Source organism: Acartia tonsa, chromosome 7, assembly GCF_053477335.1.
Source record: "Acartia tonsa isolate MP-2025a chromosome 7, ASM5347733v1, whole genome shotgun sequence".
Lineage (NCBI taxonomy): Eukaryota > Metazoa > Arthropoda > Copepoda > Calanoida > Acartiidae > Acartia > Acartia tonsa.
This window is the reverse complement of record NC_137266.1, coordinates 50197575-50211830: the sequence shown is the minus strand read 5'-3', so window position 1 is coordinate 50211830 and position 14256 is coordinate 50197575.

Sequence of the window (14256 nt, the reverse complement as noted above, 5' to 3'; positions counted from 1 at the left end):
CATCACTAGTCTTGAAAATATTAATTATTTATGTGTTTTAAAAGTTTTCAACAAAATATGGCATTTGATTGGGGGATAAAACACGAAGCAACGAATTTCTAAAATTTCTACAATTTGGATATAGTTTATACTAGATAAAATCTTAAGAAAGTCTTAATATTAATGAAAAGAGACAGCCTATAGTGCCAAAAATGCTGCAATACAATACAAATGACCAATGGCAGGCCGTACATTGTAATTGACCAATGGTAAAATGTATACTGGCCAATCATTGGTCATTTGTACTGTATGGCGTCATTTTTACATAAGCTGCTTCTTGAAAAAAAATGATATCACTTTAATTATGTTCCAATACGTTTTGTGGAGGTATGTAAAACATTATTTCTTCAATTTTTCATACAGGCACAGTTATTTAACTTTTATTTTTAAATATATTAGATGTACAAAAATGTAATGTATATTTAATTTTGATTTACAAATATACAATTTACGTCAATTTTTATATTTAAGAATGATGTAAAAATATCAAACATTATTTATTAATAGTCTCAAAACGATAGTCGATAAAATTAATAATTTATTTGTTGTTGTATAAAAGTAACATAGCAATAACAAACTAAAAGAAGTTTGAAAAAAATAATTTGGTTTGCTTAGGTAATTTGGCAGGTAATTTGGATCATGGAAAGAAAACGAAGTAGCGGGTTTTGTCGTATTTTCACAGTAGCTTCTCTCCTGAGGAGGGCTTTGACCCTACTTGGCCAATTTCCTAACCCTGCGGGGCAAACATAAACATTTACCTAACCTAACTTAACCTTTAATTACCTATAAAAAGCCAGCTTATACCAACAATGAAATTAATTCGAAAAAAAACACGAAACCTATAGGTGTCGTTGGGGGGCAACACATCGTAAAATTGACGACCTCTCCATTTGCCCCCCAAATATTATTTTAGTTTTTTTTCGCTTGTTGGTTATACCTATTCCTGATAAAAAGCTACTGTGAAAATACGACGAGGCCCGCTACTTCGTTTTCTTTTCATGATTCGGTAATTTATGTAATTAGAATATGACAAACTTAGATAGTCAATATATTCAGCCGCCCACCTAGCATCTAAGGCTCTGTATTAAAAGTGGTAGGGAGGGGGCAGAAAATAGCCTAAAACCATCCCAAATCTAAATAAAAAAAAACATTCCATGACCTTAATGAGGGTTCTTTTAAAAAAAGAACTCAATCGGTTCAGTATTTCTCGAAATCGAATGCTTCAGACAAAAAATCTTACTACTTTATGTAATAGAATAAATATGATTTAGAATTTTTAAAATCCGTCAAAACAAAGAGGATATAATCAGTTGAGTACAATTAATAAGAACAACGTTAGGCCTAACAAGTTATCTTTTAATTAAAATGTATATAAATTCGTAACATTAGTTAACAAAAATATAATATTTATATTGATTAAAAATTGTATGTAATCAAAAGCTTTGTTTATGTCAAAATATGGGTTCCAGGACAAACGTAGGGGAGACAAACGTAAGCATGTCTAAAATATATTGAATTACGTATTTCTATACAGGTTAGGTAAAGGTATGAAGATACAAATAAGACCCCGCAGGGGTTAGGCACTTAAAAAACATATAAGATGGTTTAAAATAGGTTAGGTTAGTGTCCACTCCGACGTTTGTTACTCCTGGGTTTTTCCTAGGACCGAAATGTGCACAATTGTGATTTTTGTTAGTTCTTTTTTCCATAACTTATTCAAAATTGAATTGAAATATAATTGATCTTATAGTGTATATATTTGTATTTTTTTAGCAAGTCAACTCTATCGTTTTTAAAGTCGGTAGTATGTCTGTATATCAATAATGCTAATGGGGTTTTCAGCAGCTTTTAAAGATAATATTTTGTATGCTCGTTTATCTATAACGCAATCAAGAAACTGGATTTTACTCAGCTGCTAAAAGAGATAGACTTTATTTTTTGGGTATATTCCTAGGCCGGACTGATAAAAATATATTTTCTCGACTTCTCGACTGTATGGGTCCTTAAAACTCATCATAATCGAATGGATTATTGGACCTGTGGCTACGTCAAAGCAAGAATTAATAGACGTTCCCATAATACAAAGATCTCCCGGTCATTGCCACTATCAGGGAGAACTTCGCCAATTTGGACAGAAACATGGTGACCAAGGCTTGCTGGCGGCGGTTAAAGGCAGTGATTGAGGCTGGCGGCGATTGTATTGAATAATTTAATAGATTTTACCTAGTCCGCATCCAAGTTTAAAATTCACCTTTTGAATAGAAATAAAATAAAATGTAGCTATCATTTTCAGTATCAGCGATTCCTTTTTTTGGGGTTGAGGGGGTTAAAAATTAACACCCCTTCACCCCCATCCCCTTGGACATCCTTGATCCTTCAAAATCAGCCCACCTAATACCTTTACAGTTAACAGTTACAGTTAACTAACATTTACTATTATATAAATTTGAAAATTAAAATATATTAAAACTCCTATTTAGTTCTTCAGAACTGGATATATTTTTTTCAGCAAAACTAAAATTTAAAATATTATACTTTAATTAAATTTTTAATATTATCAAACTATACATCAATTAAGGATTTACCTTAAAATATAAAAATACTTGCGGATTTCTTAAATTTTCTTTCAAGACAAAAAAAATATGGCAACGAAGATTTTTTATTGCTACCAAAAAATTTTCCAGGACTTTAATTTAAATTCCAGCAAAAAACGATCTTTTTTGTCCAGTGGATAATGAGATATTTTGGTGAAAAAACATAGTCAGACAAAAAATTCTTACTTTTTATGTAATAACTAGCGCCTACGCCCCATAGGCCCAGCATCTACTAAAGTGGTTTTGTTTCTTTAGAAAGGTTGCATTGATATGTCGTTAACTTTCAATACATCTTTTTTGTGACGTATTTAAAGAAAATGACTTAATAATATGGCCTTAACTGTTTTTTATTTGCCATTATTTTTCTAAAAAAAAGGAATTACAAATTAATGCCTGATTAAATATAAAAATTATGGTTGTTTCAATGCGTCATTTTGTATTTTTTCCACATATTAATATATATTGTAGAATTACATATTAATTCCGCAGTAAATAAAATAAATAATGTGGAATTAAAACGTCCTTAATTTGTAATAAGTCATCTTAATTAATTAAATAATTTATTAATATATGTTATAGAATTACACATTAATTCTGCAGTAAATAAAATAAATAATGTGGAATCAAAACGTCCTTATTGTGTAATATGTCATCTTGATTAATTAAATAATTTTCAAGACACTTTAGGAAATAAGGTAGAGTTCAGAAAAAATTCTGACATAATTATTTTTAAATATTTTTTTCTTAAAAACTAAAAGTTTGTAACATAAAAATAAAATCAAGAAATCTATTATTTTTATTTTTGAAGTTAAATTTTTCTTATTAAAAGACAAAAAAATTTCTGAACTATGATCCCCATATAAATATTATGAGTATTTAGTAATAGTTAAACCCTACAAACAAACATTACAATTTATGAGTAATTTAATTTTTGTGAAGAATAAGATTTACTTAAAGGGAGTGTGAACGTAAAAATTTCTCATCTAATTATCAAATCTTAACATTTTCTAAGCACATTTCACTACACTGATCAACCAAAAACGTCCTATTAACAAAAATATCCAGGAATAATGCCTTGATTTTATGGTATTTTGGGAGGGAAAAAGGAAAAAACAGGGGAAATCTGAACGTTTTTGTTTCTTATAATGTTTGCAGGGATATTTAACTTGTCATATATAGTTGAAACAATTTACTTACTGTTAAGGATTTATTTTATGATATAAAATTGCCAATTAGTTTTTTTATAACGTAGTAATTAGGTAATAAAGACCTATTTTAAATTCGTATTATTGACAAAAAAAATACCTCACTGTCTACAAAGGGTTGAACCTCATAGGTTATTGAAAATAATAATATTCTTTTTTATTGTGTTGGACAATAAATAACCCACTTTGGAGAATTAGTTTACACTTTTATCAGACTGTTTATAAAGAAATATTGCGTCTGTATTATTTACAAATTTGTAATTAAAGGTGGGCGAGAGATCGGCCATCTAAAGTTAATTGGATACTAATAAAAAAACCAGTTTCTAGCTTTGTTATTGTATTTGGTTTTCTATAAAAAAATATCGCTTATTTTATTAATTTCTAAGTAACTATACATTGGTTTAAATCAAGGATTATGTTAAAGTCAGCTTAACTGTTAGGAAAATTCAAGAACTATGTGAAAAAGTTTAATTTTAGCTATAATGGGAGAAAAAAGCAATTTAATGCACATTTTATATAATACGGAAAATTTCTTCCTTTCCCTTTACCTTATAAAAATCGTCGGAAAAAGCCGTTTTTTAAGCAAACAAAAGCGCGTTTTTCTCTATCTGTGAGATATTATGAATGAGATAATGTTAAGATTTGATATTAAGATGAGAAAAATTTACGTTCACAGTCCCTTTAATAGAACTTCGTTCGTAAATGTGATGAGAGAATGAGTTAAATGAATTTTAAAAACATTTTTCCTTCATTTGTTGCATAATTTCGAAAGGAGATCATAATCGACGACAAATCATGAATATAAGTTTTACAATGTTGAGGTAAGAAGTTAGCTTGAACAACTTTGGGGACTTTAGTGAATTTCAATTGGTTTTATAACTTTAAAGGTAAGAGTTCTATTTTATATCAATCCTATTATATTAATTAGTAAACGTTTTTTGTCTGTCCCAAAGGATCTCGCTAACCGCTGAACCGATATTGTTCTCTTTTACAGTGAAGCTTCTTATAGGTCCTGGGAAGGTTTTTAACTATCTTTTGGGAGGATTCTACACCCCCCTCCCCCCCAAAAAAATATTTTTTAAAACTCTTTTAAAACGCAAATTTAAAATGGGATAAGGTCAACTTTTCCCCCTCCTACCAGTGCCCCTAGATGCTTCTAACCAATCTGTTCCATGATATTTTGTCTGTTGGTCGGTTTGTTAGGCAATAAAAGGCAGAAAGAAGTTGTATCAACTTTTTTGCTTTTTATTTAAGATAGCTAGCCGGTTCTTTTAGTAAGTAGTAGATGTAAAATTTTTCATAGAATTCAGATATGCAATCGGTTTTTTTGTAGACCTCTTATTTTTTAAGTAATTTAAGTTTTTTAAAAAAATAATTAAGTCGGTTTTAAGATACTAAAACGCAACAAAATAAAAGAAGAAAATGGCCAGTATGAACAAAAATAGTAAGATCTTTAATTTGACACCTTACTTTTAAAATTCTGTTGAGTAATTATTGAAAAAATCTATTTTTTTAACCTCGGTTTAATAAAAACTTTAGACCTAAATATTTTCTCAAACAGACATAAAAAACATGGGTTCATATATACCTTTAGAATCAGAAAAATATTACGAATCTATTCTAAGCAAAATTGAAAAAGTTTTATAAAACTAAAATAAAAAAAATAAGTTTATTTTAAGAATCATAATTTTCGGCTTTAAAGGGTTAGCTTGAACCAAACCTGAAAAAAACCTAAACAAAAGACAATGCAATGTAGCAGATATTTTTTAAACACAAGAAACAATAATGTATTTTTAACTGCATTGTTTTGAAGTTTATAAACAGACTTATGCATATTTGTTCATAATTTTTCATTCTTTACATGTTCTTTAATATCACTATATTTATTGTAGTATCTATTGTATATATTGTATGAACGTTCTCCTTTTTTTCTGGCAATTCTATAGGTTAATTTTATAGATTAAGCTTCCCGATTTGTCAATTTTTGCGATTTGTGATTGGCTAGTTTAGTAGTTACAATTCTTAAAATAACTTTTTTATTTTTTCTATTTTTTATTACAATTTTTTAAAACTTTTTCAATTTTGATTACAATGGATTCATATTATTTTTCTCATTATAATGGTATATATGAACCCGTATTTTTTATGTCTGTATGAGAAAATATTTAGGTTTAATGTTTTGATTAAACCGAGGTTAAAAAAATAGATTTTTTCAACAATTACTCAACAGAATTTTAAAAGTAAGGTGTCAAATTAAAGATATTACTATTTTTGTTTATACTGGCTATTTTCTTCTTTTATTTTGTTGCGTTTTAGTACCTTAAAACCGACTTAATTATTTTTAAAAAAAACTTAAATTACTTAAAAAATAAGAGGTCTACAAAAAAACCGATTGCATATCTGAATTCTATGAAAAATTTTACATCTACTACTTACTGAAAGGACCAGCTAGCTATCTTAAATAAAAAGAAAAAAAGTTGATACAACTTCTTTAGAAATATATAAAAAAAAAGATTTTCTCGTTTCCTGATTAAGAGTGTACTTATTTTTTTCCTGTGTACATTTCTCATATTCAAGCATCTAGATTAATTGCAATTTTTATTAAAATAATCCATTTTTATTTAACTCAAATCAATTTCTAATTATTAATTAATTCAAATGATTTAATTCAAAAAATATTTATTTGATTCAATAAAATAATTGTTTAATATTAAATCTAATATTTTATTAAAGGAAGCCTGCAAGAAATAACACGTTTTAACTGCTAAAAGACTGCCACAAGAAGACCCAATACTCCAAATTTAAAGCCTTAAGCTTCAATAACAAAAAAGTTCTAGGCATTTCAAAATAGCATTTTATGTACAATGGAATTTTTGAAAGATTTCCAATGCTCATAAAAGAAAAAACAATTTTAAATTACGTCGCCTAGACACAAAATTATAACCTTATCTTTGTCAGAAACTTAGATTGCCTGTAACCAATTACATTTTTACAATAAAAACACCACATTTCATAGTCAAAATCTATGGAAAAAAATTCGATTTAAATTGCATTTTTTAACGAAAATCATAGCGGAAACAAAGGGGTAAACTAATACAAGCTTAGCTGTGATTGGTTGTTAAGCTGATTCAGCCTTCTGATTGGCTACAGTACATTCGGTACAACGCAAGTAAAACTTAATTTTTTTAATGATTTTGACTATAAGAATGGGTTTTTTTATTGTAAAAATATAATTAGTCACTGGAAACCTAAATTTATGACAAAAATAAGCTTATAATTTTGTTTCTAGGCCACGTAGTTTAATTTTAAAGTTTTTAACATGAGCATTGCAATTCTTTCAAAATTTTCATTGTACATAAAATGTCATTTTAAAATGCCTAGAACTTTTTTGTTATAGAAGCTGAAGGCTTCAAATTTGGGGTATTTGCTCTACTTGTGGCAGTCTTTCAGCAGTTAAAGCGTGGTATTTCTTGCAGGCTTCCTTTAATACACATTAAATACCAATTTTGGCGGCCATATTGTTTTTTTTGACGTTTTACCGTAAAAAAATGACGTTTTGATATGTCTTTATTTAAAATAATATGTCATTTAATATTTTGTTACTTATATTTTTTAGTGACGTTTTTTCAGAGTTAAGGCCGCATTTTTAGGATTTAATAAAATATTATTATTTTTTAATTAATATTTAAATTATATTGTTAGTTTGGCGGCCATCTTGTTTTTCTGGAAGTTTTAAAGGAAAAATTGACGTTTTAATGCGCCGTTATTTAAGATAACATGTCATTAAATTCAAAATATTGTTATTATTTATATTGTTTTGTGACGTTTTTTTAAAGATAACGACGTATTTTTGGTACACAAAACGTCCTTTAAAAAAATATGAAACGTCATTTGTATAGTAATAAAAAAGTTACGTCATTAAGGACGTATTAATGGGACATGTTTCTTGAAATAATGCGATAAAAGTATATGCTGGGGGAGGCTCTAGGAGCACTTAACGTAGGAGGGAAAAAAGTCGCCCCCTCATTTCAATTTGAGTTATAAAAAGAAAATTTAAAAATGGGATTATGAGAGTGTAACTTTTATTGGGAAGGTAAAGATACCTTTCCCCGAAAACAGTTAAAAACCTGAATCCATAAGCTTCACTATAGAAGAGAACCATAAAGGTTCAGCGATTTGCAAGATTCTTAGTTTTAATCACAGTCTAACATCCCTCCATCCCTGGGTATAGTAAAATATTTTTTGAAGGAAAATGATTCTTATTCAATTCTATGCGCTTGATGTGTGTCTGTCTTTGCAGTACTAAGATCTCATAAACGGCGGGATTGAGATTGATATATGATTTTAGCATTGGACCAGAGTATGTTTTAGGGGCTTCCATTATGACAAAAATTACCATTATGATTTTTATGAGATATATATCCTCTTAAACAGTAACAAGATATCTGTCTGTTAGTGTGTTTGCAACGTAGGATCTCGCCAACCGCTAACAGGATAGCTTCTCATAGGTCCCAGGAAGGTTTTTAACTACTTTGGGGGATAGTACCACCACTCTCCTAAGAGAAATCACAAAAAATTGAAAATTTTACAAATATTCTCGCTTTGGCGTTGAGGCTTTAACGCAACATAGACAAAGTTTTCTCTAATTAGATATTTGAAGTAAAAAAACATACAATCAAATTGCCTCTAGGGGCGTAACCACTTGTATATTTACATTGTACATGATATTAGTCAGATCTGCTTCATCATTTAATTAAACGGCTTTTTAATCTTCAGAAACCTGCAATGAGAGTAGTAAGTATATTTGTCACAAATTTTACATTTTAAACGCCTGTATAAAACTTAAAATTTTAATGTTTAAGTTATCTAATCTTATTTTTATAAGAAGTTGTATGATAGATATGAGAGATATCACTTGAGCAGGGTGGGAATTAAAATGGATAACCCAATTTCTTAATTTAGATTTAAAAGACAAATTTTTAAAAAAATCTTTGAAAGGAAATTTTTTTTTTGTGGGGGTGCCTCCCCCCAATATAATTTTAGTAAAATTTAATAGAAAAATTTTTTTTTTGGTGGGGGGGGAATATTTTTCTAGGGGCGGCTTCTCTCAAGAGGGTGGTGGTACCCTCCCCCAAAATAGTTATAAACCTTCCTGGGACCTATGAGAAGCTACCCTGTTAAGGAGAACCCGATCGGTTCAGCGGTTAGCGAGATCTTTCGTTACAAATAGACAGACAGAGATCGTTCTACTTTGTATTATAGACTAGCGACTTCGCCCCTAGCCTCTAGAGGTTTGATCAAACCAATTTTTCGTAATTTAGATTTTAAAAAATAAATATAAAAAAAAATTTTCTTTGGGGGGGGGGGAATTTTTTTTTCACGGGGGGGGGGGGTTAGACGACCCAACTATTTTAATTTTAGTTTTACGAACTATAACTTTTTTTTGGGGGGGGGGATATTTTTAATTCTTTGGGGGGGTTGGGGGTGTCCCACCCCCCAAGAAAATAGTTATAAACCATCCCGGGACCTATGAGAAGCTACTCTGTAAAGGAGAACCCGATCGGTTCAGCGGTTAGCGAGATCCTTCGCTACAAACAGACAAATAGACACACAGACATCGTTCTACATTGTATTATAGACTAGCGGCTTCGCCCCTAGCCTCTGAGGGCTTTGCCCCAAGAGGTTTGATCAAACCAATTTATCGTAATTTAGATTTAAAAACAAATCTAAAAAAAAAAAATTTCTTTGGGGAGGGGGGGGGGATTTTTTTTATAGGGTGGGAGGGGGGGGGGCTAGTCGACCATACTATTTTAATTTTAGTTTTAAAAAAATTATTTTTTTTTGGGGGGGGGGGGTTGGGGGTGTCCCACCCCCCCACAAAATAGTTATAAACCTTCCCGGGACCTATGAGAAGCTACCCTGTAAAGGTTAACCCGATCGGCTCAGCGGTTAGCGAGATCCTTCGCTACAAACAAACAGACAGACATCGTTCTACTTTGTATTATAGATAGTAAGTTTTTTTTAAGGATTTCTATAGACGCTTAACCGATTAGGTTCTCCATTTTTGAAAGATTTATATAGGTCCCTGGATGGATTTAGGCTATTTTCCTACTACTTCGGATACAGAGCACCTGGACGCCAGGAGCGCAGCCGCAGGTATATGTGTTTGGTATTAGCCATATTTGCTTATAATTTTAATCAAGTGGCTTTCCAGCCTTCAGAATTCACTTAAATTAGGATTATGCAGTCCTAATTGGACGATGTTAATATACAATATAATCAAAGTGTATATATTTGTCATAAATTTTGTATTTAAGCGTCCTGTAAAAAACGTTAAATCTTTTGGATTTGAATTATCTAATTTAACTGTTATTTTTATATTTCACATTCATAAATAATTTAAAAATAGATAAATTGAAAAAACAGATGCAATTATAATTACAAAACTTTTTTTAATGACTCCTAGCGGAATTTATTTTAGTTAAGAACAGGATAAAATGGGAGGGGCAGTTAATTCGTTATCCCCACCTCTTTCATTGTTTAATCCATCTATAATCGATGGAGTCCCAGATAATGCCATTTCTCGCGGTTGTACGCGGTCATGCGTCATGTTGGACGGGTGACGCAAACTACGCCCTTGGAGGCATCTATGGGCAATTGAGGAGGGGGGAGTTGAATTCGATAACCCAATTTTTATTTTAGATTTAAAAATAAAAAGTAAAAAAAAAATTGGGGGTGTGAGTAAAATTTTCTATGAGCGATTTCTCTTGGAAGGATGGTGGTACCCTCCCCCAAAATAGTTATGAACCTTCCCAGGAAGGAACTAAGCGAGGCTACTCTGTTCAGCGGTTAGCGAGATCCTTCGGTACAAAGAGACAAACAAACATCCCTTTACTTTATTATAAGGATTTAATTGACAGTTATTTTATAAATATTATTGAAATACTAGCTTTTTCGGTTTTAGCCTCAAGGGAAGTGAGGGGTAGGATGGGGGTTTGTAAGGAAAATAGCCTAAAACCACCCCAAGACATGTATAATACTTCTATGAAAATTTTAACCAATTCGTATCAGCAATTTCCGAGATCTAATGAAGTTTTATTAGAATCCACCTCAGTTTTCTTTTCTAATTATTTGTGACTAGTAATCGGTCCCTTATTGACAGATAACATACTGGCAATGCCAACTTACCAACTAACACATGCATAGAGGAGCGTCGATATTTAGCAAGAAGCCTTTTGGTTTATTTATTGGTAGATATAAAAAGCAAGTATAATAACATCCATAGATGCGAAGAAAAACCGAAGGTTATCAAAGTAGTAAGGTTTTTTTTCTGTAGCTTCAGAATTCGATTACTACTGAACCCATTAAGTTCTCCATTAACTGGAATAACCTTATAGGTCCCTGGATTGTTTTAGGCTATTATTATATTTTAGTTTGGTATTTGGCTATTTTCCTACTAACCTTATTACTTTGAATTTAGAGCTTATAGTTGCTAGAACGCAGCCACCAGTCAAAAATATGTGGGAAGAAGTTTCAACAAAAATCTATATAAACCTGTCGTATTCACATTTTGAGGCTTGTTTTTTTAGATGCTTTGCTTGAAAATTCTGTTTAGATAACAGTCAACCTAATCGGACGTACGTCGGGCCCTAATTGTAACAATGCTTCGCATTTTATAAAATATTAAAATGTTTATGGCAGAGATAATTCTCAGAAGAGTAAAGTGAATTGTAAAATATTAAAATATTTTCGGCATAAAAAATACAAAAATATATTTCCAAGAGTTTTTTTTATTCATTCTCTGTGTATTTTTAAAAGATTTTTATGTTTAACTCTTATCTATTACACCCCTCTCACAACCATAACTGCTCGAGTCAGGTGAGATTCTGACTTGAACCCGGAACCTCACCGAAATCAAGCCGACATGAAACCAATACGCGATAATTGCGCGGGATATTTTAACAGATAGGTATACCCACAATAAACATGTGGATTTAGCTACAATAATACACTGTAAATACTTGCAAACCATAGTTATATGGTCACTGAACCCTTTGATGACAAGATCTTTGTCTAGAGGTTTATCCCACATAGGAAATTGTTTATTTGGCATTGACAATCATCTTTTTAAGACATAACTGACAAAATTATGAAGTTTTATAATTCAGCCAGCATTTACCAAATTAATTTTTTTATAAAGTAACAAGATGTCTGTCTGTACGGATCTTACTAACTATTGAACCACTGCGGTTTTTCCTTTACAATGAAGCTTCTCATGGGTTCTGGAAAGGTTTATAACTATTTTGTGGGAGGATACCACCACCCTCCAAAGAGAAATCAGTCTAGATAAAAATGCCACCCCCCCCCCCACCTCCCCCGAATTTTCTTTTAAAACTAAAATTGAAAAAAGTCCACCACCCTCATGTGCTCCTAGAGGTCTTTAGGGGAGATAATCAACATTTAAATCTATAAATATCTATCGCCTTATATTACTGAAGAATTTAGAGTTCAAATTTGGTCATAGAGAAATATCTCTTGTAAAGGAATTCTCAATAAAAACTTGAAAAGAAATTGAAAATTTAATACTTGAAATTCTTTAGAAATGTCGTGTAATTCTTGAATTGGTGATAAGTAAATTTGCCCTAAATATCTTTGAATTAAAAAGATTGGATCAACTTTAGTTCAAGGTAAAATGATCCTGGTAACGAATATTTCCAAAAATCTATGAATTTTAAAGGATGCTAGCTGCCAAACGGCTGAACGTACAGATCATACCTGCACACCATTTTAAGCGGCATAAGAAGGCCTACAAATAATCTGGAATATCCAAGATCCAATAAATGCACAGGGAAAGCTTCACTGAAGAAAAAACGCGTAAAATAGGTCTTTTTCGCGCATTTCTCTGCACTGCAAGATAATTATGCATTATTGATTTATGGATGTTCCAGCTTATTTGTAGGCCTTCTTATGCCGCTTAAATAAGTGTGCTGGCATGATCTGTACGTTCAGCCGTTTGGCAGCTAGCAGCCTTTAAAATTCATAGGTTTTAGGAAATATTCGTTACCAGGAATATTTTACCGTGAACTGCAATTGATCCTAAAGATTTTTTCCAATTTTATCAATCATAATTTAAAAAGTACCCTAAAAACTCCTTCTGTAAGAAATAAAAGCCTGTTTTTTTAAAAGAAATATGCTGTAATTGATGTATAACCTAGACAACTACCAGGTTCCAGTGGTGGGGAACTTTTCGTCTGCTAGTAAATTGGTTTCTGGTCTTTTGTAACGACTGTTAATATTTCCGATGCTATTGTCTGATGCAAACACCCAAATGAAAGTCCCAACACCGAGAACATACAGCTTTTTAACCCTTGTCTTCTCTATTATTTTACTTTAAGCATGCTGTAATTGGTTATCAATGAAGAAATTTTTTAAACCTTTTTAGAAAATGTGGTTTTTAGCTTTTTTAAAATGAATGTACTAAGAGAAAGAAACCCCTTTTCCAACTGATTTGATTATTCCGTTAGCACTCTTATTTATTTGTTTGTAAATACAATTACAAAAATCTATTCACTTGAACCGGATAAACTAAAATGTTTAAGGATTAAGAATAATGACAATACTTAGTTTCGATGCCTCCAGGGATCTAAAAGGATAAGACAATGACAGATGAATTGATGTACATTGTACATACCCAATGATGATACACAAAATTACCCTTCTGTAGATTACAATTAGTAGTTGATACGTTTGAAAACTCAACTTAATGAACCAACCAATCAAAATTCATTAAAAGTTTAGAAAACGAATAAAAAACATTATTATAAAACATTGGAGACTATTGTAATAAACAGCCCATTGTCCCCGGGCCCTCTCTCTATGCATTTTTTTTAGTTGCGTAGCCTCTCTTTACTTTTGAAACTTTAATTTAATTACTATAAAAATTTATAGTACGTCTAGACAACGGTTGTGCATACAACAGTATGGATAGTGGTTTTTGGAAACATAATCATGTAGTTTTTTAACAAAATCCAGTATATTAAAATATCATATTCATAAAATACTTTTTAACTTTTTTATTTTGTGCTTTTCCACAAAGTGCCTAGTTGTCACATATAACCCCAACTTTGTTATTTTTGAAACTGAAAATTAAAGGGGGAGGGCAATTTTTGTTTTTGTTTTATGGCTTACCCCTGCCGAGGGACCTAATAGCTTGGATCCTGAAACTGCATTTCCAAATCTCTACGGGGCTAATTTGTACGCAGTATAACCTAACCTAGAGCAAAGAACAACTATCACTACAACCCCTTTTTAGTAGCGAAGCTACTCTATAATTCGAAATGTCCGTTCGTCCGTCCGTCCGTCTGTCCATCCGTCTGTCCGTCCGTCTGAGACAGAATAGGGGAAACGTGATTTTCTTG